Below are 17777 nucleotides of genomic sequence, written 5' to 3'. Positions count from 1 at the left end.
TCTACGGTTTTTATAAAAGTCAAACTGGTCTCTGTATCATTTCTAGATCAAATTAAGTAGTAAAACTAGTAAATGCTACTGTCCACAATATTTTACGTTCCCCCTTCTGCGTCTTTCATATACAGGGTGTTACAGAAATTTGTTTCAATATTTTGAGAATAGATTCCTCACATTAAAATAAGAAAAAAAGTTCATATGAACCTGTGGTCGGAACTGCATAGTTTCGTAGTTATGGGGAGCCGAAAACGTGAAAAAAAATGAACTTCCATAGCTCCACTGCTATAGGTGTCGGGTTAAGACATCACAGGGGAACTAGTATGTGAACAAACCAAATATTCATCTTTCAGGACCTCCGGCGTTTGTGCAATTATTTTTAGAGAGGCTGTTTGGGAGTATTTGATCACTTTCCACGTACCTCTCTCAAAAATTGGTGTGCAAGTATTGAAACATTCTTAAACATGGATATTTGGATAGTTTTACATACCAGTTCCTCAGTGATGTCTTGACCCCATTACGATAGGTCCCATAGTACTGGAGATATGACCTTTTAAAGTACACTCGTTTCACATTTTTGGCAACCCTATAACTCCGAAACTATCCACTTTTGAGCACAGGTCCATATGAACTTTTTTTTTCTTTCTTATATTGATATGAGGAATCTACTCTCAAAAATTGTGACACATTTTTTGTAACACCCTGTAGAATTAATCTGAATTCGAAATGTGCACGAAATTTTCGTGTAGGGGCATCTTAGTGAAAACTTGTAACCACATTTTATCCTCATCTTGACTAAACAAAAAAAGAAAAGAAAGAAAGAAAGAAAAAGAAAAAAGAACAGAAAGAAAGAAAAGAAGAAAAGAAAGAAAAAGAAAGAGAGAAAAGAAGGAAAGAAAGAAAGAAAGAAAAGAAAAGAAAGAAAGAAAGAAAGAAAGAGAGAAAAGAAAGAAAGAAAGAAAAAGAAAGAAAAAGAAAGAAAGAAAGAAAGAAAGAAAGAAAGAAAGAAAGAAAGAAAGAAAGAAAGATAGAAAAGAAAAGAAAAGAAAAGAAAAAGCTGAATTACATATTTAATTATTTCAAGTGGAAAGTTGTAAGTAGTAAATTTTATGCTTCTAATTTCAAAGAATTGAGAGATATGGACATATTACTATAATAGCTGCAACCTTTCATTTCCTCCCCTTCTACACCGAAAGTTTTTTTTTTCTAGTGGCATCTTACATATCATAAATCTTACATAGCTCCTATCTTAAATTCCAAGTTCCTTCTTTAAGCAGTCTGCTCTAGACGTCGCTCAGTCAGTCAGTTAATACTTCTCTTTATACAGGGTGATCCACTATTATGTTCCTAGTTTTAGTACACTATAGATCTGCCATTTATGAAGTTAAATGGTTGATTTCCATTATATAATGTACTATAGTCCTTGTCATTTCATACTTTAACGTGGTCACCAGCATTGTTAACACACGGTTGTAGGCGGAGTTCAACGTTCGTGATAGACCGTTTCAAAATATCACTTGCCACGGATGCACATTCCTCCCTAATCAGTGCTTCCAAAGTGTTCATATCACGCAGTTTTCTGGCATACTCTTCCTTCTTTAAGTAGCTACTCCCAGAGATAGAAATCCAATGAGTAAAGTCTGGATTTCGAGGTGTCCACTTAACCTTTTCCTGCCGTCCAATATAACAAAACCTGGAAAAGCGTTGTCAAGCCATTCCTGTGAAATGAATGCAAAAAGGGAGAAGCGTTGTAATGCATAAAGTGGACATTGTCTACATCATGCTTATACTTTATGAAATGGCAAGTACCATACCACATTATGCCATTGAAAGCAAACATGTAACTTCATTCATTACAGATCTATAGTGTTCTAAAAGAAAAAAAAAAGACATAATAGTGGAGATATATATATAAATTTAACGATATATCGTACTTACTAACGAAGCTAGGACTTATATTTAGTAATGGGAGAGAAAATTAGAAGGAAAAATTCATTTGTTTGTCAAAAGGAAATATAAACACTGTTCTCTCTTACTCTAGTGGATTCGACCCGCAAAGACACCTCACTCCTCATTATGACACTGGACGCTATGTCTAGCTCTGTCTTCTCATTTGAGCATAGTTCAAGAAGTAGAAAAGAATGTAATATATTAGATTTTTGCAAGGGGTCAAAAGAAAGAGCTATCTCTTTAGAAGAAGAAGAAGAAGAAGAAGAAGAAGAAGAAAGAGAGATGCTCTCTCTCTCTCTCTCTCAGTCTCTCTCTACTGCAGAGTTAACAAGAGGGGCAGACAAAGGAAAGAGAGAGAGAAACGTGGGGTAAAATGGATTCCTCTCACCTTTAAGGAGGAGGAGAGGAAAACGAAGAAAGAAAAGAAAAATAATTTTCCTTTCGTTTTCTTTGTTTCTTTCTTTTAGAGAAAAAGAGGTTTCTCTTTCTCTCTCTCTCTCTTTCTAGGTCAAAAAGAAAAAAGAAAAGAAATGAAATGTAAAAGAAAAGGAAGGAGAGACAGTTTCTTTCTTTTCTCCTCAAGAAAGAAAGAACGAAAGAAAAAAAGAAAGAGAAAATGGAAAAGAAAGAAAGAAAAAGAAAGTAAGGTTGTTTTTTTTCTCTCTCTCAGGAAAAAAGGGAGAGGATGAAGGAGATTTGTCTCTGTCTCTCTCTTGAAACAGAAGGAGATAGAGGTGGAGGGCAAAAAAGAAAGAAGAGAAAAGAAGGAGAATAAGATAAAAGAAAAAAGAAAGAGAGGCTACAAAGACAGGGAGAAAAGTGGGGTAAAAAAGATTCCTGTCACCTTTAAGGAGAAGAAGAGGGAAACGAAGAAAAAAGAAAAATCATTCCTTTTCTTTTTCTTTTTTCTTTATTTTAGAGAGAGAGGGGGGTTGCTCTATCTCTATCTCTGTCTCTTTCTAGGTCAAAAAGAAAAGAAATGACAACGAAAAAGGAGAGAGTTTCTTTCTTTCTTTCTTTTCTTCTCAAGAAAAAAGATCGAAAGGAAGAAAGACAGACAGGGAAAAGAAAGAAATAAAAATTAAGGTTCTTCTTCGTACTCTCTCTTTCTATCACAAGAAAAGATGGAGGGGCGAAAGAGATTTCTCCCTGTTTCCCTCTTGAGACAGAGAGAGAGAGAGGAGGGAGGGCCAAAAGAACACAAAGAAAGGAAGATAAAAGGAAAAGAAAGATAAATTCTTTCTCCATACCGCTTTTCTTTTCCAAACTTTCTCTCTCTCTCTCTCTCGTCTCTCTGGTCTCCTCCTTGTTTTCTTCTAATGAAAAGAAAGAGAGAAAAGAAGAGAGAGAGAGGTAATTCTTTCTTTTTCTTTTTCTTTCTCTTATATATATATATATATATACGTTATTTGTCGGTTAACATACCATAATTTCTTTTTAACGTTGTGGAGAGCGTGTTCCGCTTGTTTGAAGAACACTTTAGAAGCCTGTTAACAAAATGTTTGAATAACGTTTGGTAATTTTCGCGTCTTCTCTTTTTGAAATCTCACTAAGCTCTCACGGCACGTGCAAACATTGACTCGTTTTAAGCTTTTCAAAGCTCAGGTGGTGACCAACAACAGAAAAGCTTGGTCAATGGAAACTGTAATTTAAAAAAACGGAATGTCACGCCCTTTTAGAGAAAAAGGCGTCTGTAATTTTAGTCGGTATGGCTAAGACAGAAAGAACCAGAACGAACTTAAAAAGAATTAATTTTTCTTATTAACTTTTACAGGTTTTATACCGATTTTTCTATGTACTTTATTATTTACTCATTAAACAATTCGTGTAATATAACTAATTTCCTTGAGTACTAAATTTTCTCCACATGTTTCGTTTAAGAGTTATGTTAAAACGTTCTACGATATGCTGTTGTACGGAGACACATGCTCAAAATGGAGGACTCAAAATTGAAAAATTCGCCAAATATCATCTCTCTATGACTTATGGTTCCCGAAATATGGCTCCTTAAATCTCCCGAAATCCGAACTTTTTGGGCCAATATCTGGGGAACGGTCGCCATTTGACCAATGGTTACCGGTTACTATTTGGTACCAAAATGTTCACCATTCTCTTAGGCATTGATCAACACCAATATAATTTCTCTATGACTTACTGGTCCCGAGATATCGCTTCTAAAATCTCCCGAAATTCGAACTTTTTTGGTCAATATCTCGGGAACGGTAAAAGTGACGTGAAAAATTCCATCACTTCTGTAGATAGTTTTTGATGCTGTATCAAATAGAAGGCTCAAAATTGAAAAATTTAAAAATTTATATACAATCACACAGAGAGAGACAGACATAGACAATTCAGTAACGAAGTTTTTAAGTTCGTTGAAAATTAACTTCGAAAGAGTCACTTCAACCAAAATTTCATATTTGCATTTTGTAAAACTAGTTATTTCATTAAGAATCATTAATAGAAGACCTGATTGGAATTTGGAATGTTAGTTTGTATCAAAAATAGAAGCAGGAAGGAGTAAAATATAATATGTTATTACTTTTAGGCTTACTAAGTAGCAAACATGTCCAAATTCACGAATTGACTCTCGGTGGGTATGTGAATGATTTGGAGTTTAGCGTCAAGTTCATCACCTAGGCTATATGAGACGTGGGACCTACAGCTTAATGTTGGATCCGAACCATATGAGTTTTCACCGGGAATTAAACTCGGGTCTCCTGTTCCAAGGCTTGTACGCCACTAAGAAATTCGAGGCTCTCGGGGCTTATCGGCATTAAGGTCAATAATTTAGCACTAACACTAATGTTTCTCATGAGACGAGACGAGAAGTAAGGTTTTCTTGTCTCGTCTCGATTCTCATAAAAGCTTTTATTGTCTCGCCTCGATTCTCATAAAAGCTTTTATTGTCTCGTCTCGTTTTGTAAATTTATGTACAAAATTTATACAAGGGTACTTTTATTTTTTTCCTAATTTCATCTAATAGTTATTAGAATTCTTCTACCGTGGCTATATAAGAGGTGGACGTATACTAAATACACAGGGGCTAGCATTAAACCAGCAGAGACATCAAAATTGTTGACAAACATTCCGAAATGAAACTTCGGTTAAATTAGACTCTAATATGACTAATATGGTGTATATCAAAATTCAAATCAATAACAATACAAGATATGTAAGAGGGTCATGGTGGCTCAGTGGTAGAGCGTTCACCTCTGGTGCATAGGGGCCCGGATTCAAACCCTGCTCCCGTCAAGTGAGCTTTGTGGTGGATAAACACAGTGTGCGTGGGTTTTCTCGGGGTTCTCCTGTTTCCTCCCACTTTCTTCATCCCACCATTTCATTCATTTCTCATAATCACCGTCTCTTTTAGCCTAACCGGCATAACCATGGGACGTAAAACTCAAAGATTTCATTTCATTTTCAAGATATGTAGATTCATCGTTTTAAATGTTTTATGCGCAGTTTCCTTTGTATTGTAGAGATTCTCTCTTTTAGGGTAGAGCAAGAAGATGGTACACGGGAGTTTGGACTTTCCCCATCACCTTATTATTATAAAAGTTTCCTCAATAGTATACTATAATAGTAAATATTACAGATAAAATATAAGTTCCTCAAAATAACTTAGTGATTGCTGGTGAATTTTTAGGAACCCAATGACCACGCGTCTTAGGGTGGTAGGAACCAAGGCACTTGTGGCCAAGGTGTAGGTAGGTACCTAACAAACGACCAGGCGTCTTAGAGAGGGGGATAAAGGAGTCATTGAATGACCTGGCGTCTTAGAGAGTGGTATATGATCAATCGGTGGAGATTGATGCCTTCTGCGGTGTTCCGTCTCGTTTTATTCTGAAATTTCGGCTGTCTTCGTTGATCTTCGTTATTTGGCGATTGTTGTCGATGGTTGACGACGTCTTCTTCGTGGCTGTCGTCTGAAATGTGTTTAAAGCCAGTACGGGGTGTTGGAAACGCATGTGGAACCTAGCAGTATTCTTATCATTTTAGTTTAATAAAGAGTTTATAGCAGTTTGCTTGACAGTGCTTCATTGTAAAGTTACTATATTTTCGTGTCATTTTACACTCTATTACATTTTGTATTGAAAGATTCGATTATCCAAAATAGTTATAAAGACTTGAACCAATTGTAGTGAGGTGATAGTTGGTCTACATGACTCATTGATCTCAACCTCATAAGCTTTCTCATATTGGATATTTTGAAACCTAAGATTTATTCTGCTCAATCCCAGGATGCAGATCAATAACGGGTGCTTTTGATTCTCACGTGTACAATATAACACGAATGAATAAGGTGAAGTACAAATGTCATGAGAATGATGACGGACAAGTGGAGTATTCATGTGGTGTGGATCTTATCCCTTCTTACTTTCGTATCAAGCTTTTTAAGTTATGTTACTCTCATAGAGCGGCTATCTTACATTAAAAAAGAACAATCCGTAGTTTTATGAACACCTCATGCTTAAAAAAGATCGACATACATGGTTTTTACATCTCTCTTCCCGCTGGCGTACTCCTACGTAAAACCGGAGAAGAATCGTGTGAATTGCATATAAATAGCTTTGTGGGAATTTAATTTTTCTTCAGAAACCAATCAGCGAATTTTTGCTAGTGGTTCGGTCGCTATTATATTACTTTATTGGCAGACAATAGGTTTTAATTTTTTTTTCTTTTCTTAAAACAGTAGAGGCTGCACTACCTGTTGCTTTCTCAGTGTTGCTAACTGTTAACTTGAAATAGTTCTATTTATTTTGATTGTAGTAGTATTCTTTTTTTGGTTCTATTGTATTTGAGAATATAACACATTCAAAAATTCACTTATTGTTTTAAAAAGAAATATATATAAAGGCATGAATTTTATCGAAAATCAATATCTGTGAAATTAATTTAACCCTTTTCTTGTCAAGAAGACTTGCGTTGCTCAGAAAAATACTGCGTGCTTTTCCCGTGTCAAATAGTTGTAAAATAAGACATAATCATACAGTTTAGTTACATGTTTTATTTAGACAAGGCTGTGACGTAATGTATCCCATAGGATACATTGCCAAGAATAAGTAGTCATAAAGTAACCAAAAATATTCAAAAACATTATGTATCCCAAAGGATACATTGCCAAAAAAAAGGGTTAATTGCAGGGGGCACGGTGGCTCAGTGGTTGAGCGCTTACCTCTGGTACATGGGGTCCCTAGTTCGATTCCAGGACAAGTAAGTTTGTGGTGGGCAACCTCATGTCTGTGGGGTTTTCTCGGGGGTACTCTCGTTTCCTCCCACTTTCTCATCCCACTAATTCGTTCATCGTCATTCTCATGCTTTAATCATCGTCTCCCTTAGACTACAGGGCATAATCATGGGACGGTAAACTGAAATAATTCGTTTCATTTTCATTTTTTAAATTTGATTGCATTTGTATTCCAAGTCTACGAAACTACAAAATTTAGCGAAGCAAGGTCGATGCAATGAATTGCATAAGTTATTTTGTTACAAAATAAATAATAATAATAATAATAATAATAATAATAATAATAATAATAATAATAATAAAATCTGAAAGGATTGGGCCATAGTGAAATCATGCCATTGATAGCAAAAAATATTTTTTTTCTTTCGATGGTATACGTCTCTGCATCCAATAACTCTACTTAAACCTTAAAAGGGGAGCTCGGTAGCTCAGTGATACAGCACTTACCTCTGGTGTAGGAGATTCGTGGTTGGATCCCTGCCAACTAAGTTTGTGGTGGATAACATTGTGTCCGTTGGTTTTCTCAGGATACTTGCACATTCTCATTCCACCAATTCTTCCATCATTATTCGTTTGCTTTGATCATCCGTCTCCCTTAGCCTAAGGGACATAGTCGTGGGACGTTAAATTGATTTTTTTCATTGCATTTTATTTAAACCTTAAAGGTTACTCAAATCAAATGAAATGAAATATCTAGTTTAACGTCCCATAATTATGCCCTGGAGACAGGAGACGAATAATTCATGAAAGTGACTTATGAAGTAATTGGCGGATATAGGAACCGAGAAAGATCATTAAATCCTGTGGAGACAATGTTATCCAATACAAACTCGCTTAACGTGAGGTCGAACCGGGGACCTCTTTCACAAGAGGTGAGCGCTCTACCACTGAGGCACCTGCTGCCTTTTAACGGAAGGTGACCACTTCACACACTTTCCATTTTTTACGCTAGATGGCAGGGTACTAAATATACATTTATGCCACCTAGCGTGATTACTGTAAACTTAATTAGCAATTGCTCACTGATAAATTTCCACATTTTTTTTTTTTTAATGTTGTGCAAATTAGAATATTACCTAAGTTAAGAAATTTTGGATCAACATTCCTCAATGGTACGATTACACTGGCATTATTTAATTATAAATATTTTCATTAATTGATCGTTATCAATGTGGAGAGTTTGAATTTGGTTCTCCAGTTAAAAGCGGCAAACGGATCAGGAAGTAAAATTTCGAAAACTGATCTAATATTACGCACGAGATGAGACGAGACAAAATTTTGTGCTGAAGCAGAATTCTTCCAATACAAACAGTTTGAGACAAAACATTATTTTCACGAAATATTTTCGAAACGAGACAGCCTCAACATCTCTCCTGCGCACTCTTGAACTGAGCCAATACCGATCTCAGTAATTTGCTATCTTTGTACTGTTTTGCACGATTGTGTCTGCTTATTTTAACGTTTGTTACTTTTCAATTCAAAAACGAAATTAAGTTATATTTCTGGTTTAACATCTCACGTCTGTGCCTTTTAGATCAAAGACTCCATTGTGTGTACTTGCTTTAACGTTTGGTTACTTTCTCAATTCAAAATGGAATGAAGTGATATTTCTAGTTTAACCTCTCACGTCTGTGCCTTTTAGATTTAAGACTCCATTGTGTGTGCTTGCTTTAACGTTTGGTCACTTTCTCAATTCAAAAATGGAATGAAGTGATATTTCTAGTTTAACCTCTCACGTCTGTGCCTTTTAGATTAAAGGCTCCATTGTGTGTGCTTGCTTTAACGTTTGGTTACTTTCTCAATTCAAAAATGGAATGAAGTGATATTTCTAGTTTAATCTCTCACGTTTGTGCCTTTTAGATTAAGGACTCCATTATATGTACTTGCTTTAACGTTTGGTTACTTTCTCAATTCAAAAATGGAAAGAAGTGATATTTCTAGTTTAACCTCTCACGTCTGTGCCTTTTAGATTAAAGACTCCATTGTGTGTGTGTGCTTTAACGTTTGGTTACTTTCTCAGTTCAAAATGGAATGAAGTGATATTTCTAGTTTAACCTCTCACGTCTGTGCCTTTTAGATTAAAGGCTTCATTGTGTGTACTTGCTTTAACGTTTGGTTACTTTCTCAATTCAAAAATGGAATGAAGTGATATTTCTAGTTTAACCTCTCACGTCTGTGCCTTTTAGATTAAAGGCTTCATTGTGTGTACTTGCTTTAACGTTTGGTTACTTTCTCAATTCAAAAATGGAAAGAAGTGATATTTCTAGTTTAACCTCTCACGTCTGTGCCTTTTAGATTAAAGGCTTCATTGTGTGTACTTGCTTTAACGTTTGGTTACTTTCTCAATTCAAAAATGGAAAGAAGTGATATTTCTAGTTTAACCTCTCACGTCTGTGCCTTTTAGATTAAAGGCTTCATTGTGTGTACTTGCTTTAACGTTTGGTTACTTTCTCAATTCAAAAATGGAAAGAAGTGATATTTCTAGTTTAACCTCTCACGTCTGTGCCTTTTAGATTAAAGGCTCCATTGTGTGTGCGTGCTTTAACGTTTGGTTACTTTCTCAATTCAAAAATGGAATGAAGTGATATTTCTAGTTTAACCTCTTACGTCTGTGCCTTTTAGATTAAAGACTCCATTGTGTGTGCGTACTTTAACGTTTGGTTACTTTCTCAATTCAAAAATGGAATGAAGTGACATTTCAAGTTTAACCTCTCACGTCTGTGCCTTTTAGATTAAAGACTCCATTGTGTGTGTGTGCTTTAACGTTTGGTTACTTTCTCAGTTCAAAAATGGAATGAAGTGATATTTCTAGTTTAACCTTTCATTTAGATTAAAGGAGATGGATGATTATTGAAAATATTTGATTATGATAGAAATGGAAGAACGAGAACCTGGGAGGAAACGAGAAAATCCTGAGAAAACCCACGGACATGATATTGTCTAAAACTAAATTTACACTTGCTGCGATTCGAACCAGGGATGATGCAATCCCTTTTGAAAGTAACGATTTTTTTCCACTTCGACAGAGAAGGCAAACCCGTTTGAAGGCAGCGATAACGACTTTTATCAGAACAATCGCTAGAAGCTGTTAAAGCAGGGGTGCAAATAAGCAACAAAATTTTACCAGCCCAAGGAAAAAGCTACTAGCTCACATCCTACGATAGAAATCATTTACTTACCTTCGGTATTTTAATAGTGATATTGAAAACTCGCCCGTATCGACGAACTACTCGCTCCGGGCGAGTAAGCGAGTGGTTATTTGCATCCCTGTGTTAAAGCTCTACCGAAGAAGATGAAAACATCCCAACTCTAGGATGTGTGCTGGGATGGTAAGGTAGGATAGGATGTTTGCCGTACAGGAAAGAGCTAAGGCAGTATATTTTATTGTAACGTGAACCTCCTTTCGCCACCCCTAGGGCCTGCAACCTGGACCATCTAAACCTGAAGTACAGTCACCCACATAAGTCCCGGGACCCCTGATTGTTATAATTCCATTACTTGGGGTCCGGGTATTTTTGTTGGTGACTGTACCATGTCCCAGTATATTGATGTGAGTGGATGATTTTATTCTAACACTTTTGCCTACCACAGCAACGCGAAGCTATAAACAATTACGAGTTCAGCTTATTAACATCAACTATTGTTGCTGTTAAAGCATCACACAAAACTTCATTAAGAACTGTTAAGATGAAGAGAATACAACTTCCAAACGCGATTTTTCAAGGCGTGACTGATGTTTTGAAAACCTGTTAGTCTTGAATAAAGAAAGAAAGAAAGAAAAAAATGTTTCGGAAGAAATGACCCGTAAAATTAACTCAGAAAGTTATGAGCACTAATCTTCTGAACAAAAGAAAGGACGTTAAAAGACAACTGAAAAATCGGCATTATGAATGTTAAACGAAAATGGTATTTAAACTCACAAATCGTTGCGTGTATGTATGAATCAATACACAATATAAAACCTACATTTTAAAAAAGGAACAATAAATAAATATATAAAATCAATGTTGATATTCAGCGAAATTATCGATGAAATTACGATATGCTGAAAAATGAAAGGCAAATTTGACACAATCCGAACAGAGATGATAATTAATTTATAATATTTGATATGTATGTATAGGAGTTGGTAGTTTCTGTTTATTGCGAATTTCCAAAATATACTAAGTATGAAACAAGTGTTAACACTCTATTGTAACTTTCATGCGAGGTGTGATAAAAAAAAATACGGTGAATAATTTTATCAGAAACAAAGAAATAATGATGTCAGGAATGATGTCAAAAACGTTTCCTTTTAAGCACGGTTTTAATTTTGGGGAAGAGTCAGGAACCGTATAGTGCTATTTCTGGAGAGGACAGTGAATGTGGACAGACAGTATATATTTGCGACCAAAAGCTTGCGTATCAAAAGCAAAATGTGGCACGGCGCGTTTTCGTGGCGAAGAAGGAAGCCATTTCTCACTTAATCGGCAATTAAAATGCTTTTCACGGACCCATACGAAATGTTTAGTTCTTCAGAAAGCTCTTCAATAGTCATTCGCCTGTTTCAGCAAATCATTGTGCCACCTTTTGCATGTTTTCATCTGTTTTTGACACCGAATGAAGTCTCGATTTTTACTCGTTTTCAACCGACTCTTTGCCGCTTTTGAATCGCTCATAACATTTATAAATAATCTCTAATGTCACCGTTTCATCGCCATACACTGATATTGACACTTAATGAGCTTCTTTGCACTGTTTTTCAGCTTAGAACAAAACTTAATGTTGGCGCGCGACAGTCACTTTTAACACGTCCTCACTCTTGTGCCTCTGAAAGCCAACTAACATGTCATAAGTCATTCAGACTCCACACTGACTGTACCGAAGGTTTAGGCTACCGGGCTTACTAAACGGCGTGACAAACATCTTGGCATTTGAAGGCGGCGCTTCCAAGTTCCCTTTAAAGTTTAAATGCTGCTAGCAAATGAGAGGTCAGCGGTATTGCCACGTTTATTTTGTACATGTCCATGTCTATCCCCTGCCACCTGATCGCGCTGTAGTTTGTCTGCTTAGCCATAGCCACACCCCTTTACCATTTGGTAACGTCGCGTCAGAGCTTGCGTTTTATTCGTTTAGCTGAAATGCCAAGATGTTTGTCACAGGCTTTAGTTGAAATTGATACAACATCAATAGAAGTTACTGTACTACATTCACCATTCTTTTTGATCATACCTTGTGATTACGTAAATATTCAGTAAAATATATTGGGCCTTATGCAGCGTAGTTTTTAGCGTTGTATTAAGATCTTGACTAAGGTGTGATGCTAACTTCCATATTTAGTAACACGTAAGTAAAATTAACAACTAATTATATCGAAAAAAGGCCAACCTCGAGTTTTTCCCAGGGTTATCCCAACATTTCAGGAAACCCTAAGTTAATTCAGCTCTATTCTCTCTTATGCTGATTTATCCTATTGTATTTGGACAACCCTACGGAACAGTCGTGGTTGGCCTTTTATATATATATATATATATATATATATATATATATATATATATATATATATATATATATATATATATATATATATATATATATATATATATATATATATATATACACGTATATATATAACTCATATAGATCATAGTTTAACGTCCAAAAATATTTGAACATTGCTAATTTGGATGTGAATAACTTCTAATAAATAAACAATTGTAAACACAAAATATAAATAATTATCTTTCTTTCTTGAGAAAATCATCTGAAAAAAAATTACCTCAAAGAACAAACTACTTGTTATGGACATTCCTCAGAGAAATGCCTTAATCATATTACAGAGTTAATAATAAGATATTGATTTATGAGATATAAACAAAATCGTTGGGAATGTTCTCGAGAAAATAGCAATTTTCAATTTTTACACCCTTCCCAGCAAAGTACCTTTAGATTGAGAGATAAGATAAAATTAAAACAAAAACCTCGTGTAAAATCTTTAAACTTTGGTTCAGAAGTGTTAGGACGACATGGCCTCTAGACAAATGTACAGCGGGGGACACTTCTAAATGGTACACCTTAGCCGTAAATCTCCATATGGCTGTACCATTTAGAAGTGTTCCCCGCTGTACAATCATTGCGACGAACAGATAGACAGACCGATTGACATCCAAAAATTAACTTTTCCGGCGTATATGAGCTATGAAACGTGTAAAGGCGTTGAAATTACGAATTTGATTGTTTTTTTTTTTTCGACGATCACCAAGATGTGGCTTGAAAGCAAAAAATTCCGTTAAACTTGTAATTCCTAACAATTTAGTGGAATGTTGCATGGGTTGGGAATATTGTGGCGTTGAGTGAGATTTGGGAACAGAATCTTGAGAAGCCAAGGTCATTGAGAGGAGAGAATCCAGCGAGAAGCGAACTTTTATAGGAGAGCAAGAAAAAAAGCATTGTTATTTCCCCTCCATCCCCAACCCCCCCCCCCACACACACCATTAGTGACTGACTGTCTGTAGCCGTAGCGTATCCAGCGTGAGTGAAGGCCATGAGATGGCCAACAGTTCACACGGGGATTGTCGTTCAGAGTTGAGATTGTTGTAATGGGCATGCGAGAAGCCCGATCCTCTCAGCTGGAAAGATATAACTGGACCTCAAATGGGCTTCTAACACGGACTTGTAACTACTACCGCCTGTGATAGAACATTACATTGATATTGATCACCTCAGTCCGTTATATGTAGCTATAGTTCCGTAACACGACATTGTTTCCCTTTTTGATTTTTTTTTTTTTTTTTTTTTTTTGGTGAATGAAAAAGTACAAAACCATAATTTAACGTTCCACGTTTATTCCATGTACACACCAAAAGTGACCGATGAAAGAGAATGGTTATAAAATAATTGATGGATAATGTTGCTCACTAAATGATAGTCTCGTCTCAATTCTCGTTTTGGAAATCGAGGCGAGAATCGTTAGGAGACGAGACGAGACAATTTTTCGAATCCCGTGTGCAACACTACTTCTCCCAAATATTAAGGTGGATCACTAAATGTTCTCGGTGCTATGCAAAACACTGCTTGAATAGTGCGGCGTTGCCAGGCAGTGTTGTGTTTTTACTGGTGCCAGATAATAAAGGAAATAATCATGGAATTCTGCGTGGATACTTACTGGAGAAATTAGTTTTCGACCCTTACTGCAATTCACAGCTGAGTTCCGCTTCTCGAACTGCAATGCTAGAATCCAGGAATTAAGTGTACAAATTTGGCAACAACGCATTATGGCGTTTTGCGTAAGTTTCTTCTCAAAATCGATTTTCTTAAATATAAATTAATATTTAAATAAAATGTGAAACATAACACGAAAACAGGTCAAACAATATATCTATTTCGTAATAAGATCGTTACTTTTAAAGTACTTTACACATTCAAATAAACATTTCATAAAATTGAGCACTACTAGTAAGATCTACAGCAAGTGCCATCTTGTGTGTTCATTGTAAAACGAACCAAATATTTCTTCTATTTGTTACCTTTTTCGATATCAGAAGACATAATCAAATGAATCAGTGTCTTGTGTTGTAGCTGAAACGTAACTCTATCTTATAGTACCATATTTATAATATGTAACGTTTCATTCCGTAGTGGTTAAGGGAATGAGCTAAAATATGTACTGACATCCGGGTGGTGATTCACCTTAATCTTAATTTTTTTTTTAATGAAATTAAATCTTTCAGTGTAACGACCACCATTATGCCCTTTTCGCTAAGGGAGACGATTATTAAGTGAATGATGATGAAAGAATTGGTGGAATGAGAAAGTGGGAGGAAACGGGAGTGCACCGAGAAAACCTACACACACGATGTTGTCCACCATAAGCTTACGTGGCCGGGGATCGAACCAGGGGGACCCCACGGACCAGAGGTAAGCGCTGTAGCACTGAGCCACCGTGCACCCAAAATTTGTTTTAATGTTCATGATTGATTTTATATATATAAAAAGCTATACGTTGATAAAGTAATTGCACGAACACAATGAACATCAATTATCAGTTCTTACAGATACGTACGTCATTATACAATATACGAGATGCATATCAAAAGTACGTGCCGCTTTGTGCTGAAGTCTACATTATTTGTCATTTCACAAAATCAACTGCGGTGACAGAAACCTCCATCCTTCGACTCTTAGCAGTGCAGGTTTTGTTTACTAGGTGGCAGTAGTTGAGTCACAGTACCTGAACGAGTAAGACGTGTTTCTAATACTGTCCGGGGACATGAAATTTTCGGTTGAAGAGCAACGGGTAATTGTAAAATTCCTCACTGCTGCTGGACGTTGTGACGTTGATATTTATCGTCAGTTGAAGTGTGTGTATGTTTGTGGTGATAATGTTCTTTGAAATAAATTTACAAAATCAGACGTGAAAGAATTGTTCAAGAAAAGATATGATACATCTAAAAAGAATTTACCAGACGAGGTGAGAAACCCTGATTTCTCGTCTGTCTAATCTCATAGGGAACATCGTTGATGGACTAACAATGCGAGAGAAAATTACAGTATCGCGAGAAAACCCACGAACACGCACACGATGTTACGCACCAGGAACTCACATGGTCTCACCAATAGAACCAACCACTGACTCTTGAAACCAGAAGTGAGCGCTCTACCACTTAGGACTACACTGATTGTAGGACTACACCACAAACTTCAGCACACTTTCTGTTTTAATAGAGAAATACACTTTGCTAAGGATACGATTTTATCTAGGATTAAGAAAAGTTACATATCCTTTTATTATAGGCAACCAGAATTTATTTGCTACTGTGCAGGTTGCATAAAAGCTAGGATGTTATAGTTTTTAAACGGAATAGGTATAGCGAGCGTTAAATTCGCCGCTACCCATGAAGATGTCAACAGATTTACTCCATTTTACGAACTTAGCCGAGGTAAAATCGCTCTAGCTATCTATAACAAACGACACATTAAAAAAAAATCTGTTGTTTAAGAGTTATCTTGAAGAGTAATGGATAGACGGACAGAAAATTAAAATGAAATGAAATTTTTGAGTTTTACGTCCCACGATTATGCCGGTTAGGCTAAAGGAGACGGTGAAGATGAGAAATGAATGAAATGGTGGAATGAAGAAAGTGGGAGGAAACGGGAGAACCCCGAGAACACCCACAAGCACGGTGCTTGTCCACCCAGAAAGTCCACACGGCGCAAGCTGGGATCGAACCAGGGACCCCAAGCGCCCCCCGATAGATGGACAGAATAATAATACGGAGTAACTAGCGTCATTCTTGAAAGGATGAAGTTCAGTCGCTGGATTCATATTTAAAAACTTTTTTTTCGATATTTACAAATACCGTATTTGCTCTATGAAAACTATATTGAAAGTGGAAGTGAGTAGAATTGTGTCCCATCTGTTTTCAGTTGAGAGATAGAGGGAGAGGTGGAACCTATTCTTGCAAACCAGAATCCATGTTTAAAATTTTGTTTTAAAAAACTCCTTTTCTCTCTCCCGTTTTAACTCTTGTTCCTGTCGAATGGCAAGTGGACGACCAATAAAGTCGTTTTATAACTCTTCTAATACTTATGCGTAGAATTGCTACGAAGTCTAAAACAATAATAATAATAATAATAATAGTGAAGCATTGTGATTTTGAAATAGTTTTCCTGCAGTATTTTCACAGTGATATTATGACAAAGTTATTGCCAGTATTTCGCGATAATGTAACTAGGGTCAGGCCCGAAACCAGCCACAGAGGTTTGGGGAGCCATGAATACGTATGTTATGGGGGCAAGTTATAAAAAGTCTCTTTACAAATACCTAAATTGTATTTTTTTGTATTAATAATAGCATTTTGTATTGATGTTTGAAGGGGCCACGGGAAGTTTTAGAAATGGCCAGGCCCCCCTAGCCCCCGCTGGTTGCAGGCCCCTTAAGATATGGATTTAATTTACCAGAAATGATGTGTGTTATGCTGAATATGTTTAAATACGGAACGGAACGATTGGTTTAACTGGTACATATATACATCTGTACTGAAAGCAAAGGAACTACAACAATAAAAATTACAGTAACTGAAAACTTTCCTTCCTCTGCATACAGGGACAACTTAGATCCATTTCTCTGGTGCGGTGCGGAAACTGGGGATTACAACCGCGGAAAATATCTGCTCAGCGGTTCATAATTTTATCAATATTTCCTGGCAATGATCCACAGTAAATTTCACTTGCCATCATTTGCCTAGCCACTGCTACATGCTCTATGCTCTCTCTCTCTCTCGCTCTCGCTCTGTGTGTGTGTGTATTTTTTTTTTTTTAATTCACCGCCATTGGGGTCAATGAAGCTGCTAGAGCTAAATCAATGTTGTATTAGGATGCGTAATCCTAGAGCTTTGAGTTGGAAACTCATGCTAGTAGAAATATCTACAGGTTCTTCCCTTGTTTGCAAATGAAATTTCTCGCGGTAAATTGGATCGTTGCACTTTAATACACATATTATCACATTTACCTTCCGTTTGTAGGGTATTATTACTATTATTTTTTTCCAAGGTTTTGTTTAGATATGCTGGTATAAACTCTTGCTTAATCTTCAAATATCAAT

General features: G+C 36.3%; 1 protein-coding gene across 8 annotated transcripts in view; it reads left to right on the top strand.

Moving 5' to 3' along the window:
* The window catches only part of OtopLa (proton channel otopetrin-like a), a 598778-nt gene that overhangs the window by 66118 nt on the left and 514883 nt on the right, over positions 1-17777 (top strand). The window lies entirely within an intron of this gene.

This window comes from Thermobia domestica, chromosome 3 (assembly GCF_964235325.1).
Source record: "Thermobia domestica chromosome 3, izTheDome1.hap1.1, whole genome shotgun sequence".
NCBI classification, from domain to species: Eukaryota; Metazoa; Arthropoda; class Insecta; order Zygentoma; family Lepismatidae; genus Thermobia; species Thermobia domestica.
The sequence above is the reverse complement of the archived record's forward strand: the minus strand, read 5'-3'. Positions and strand labels throughout refer to the sequence as shown.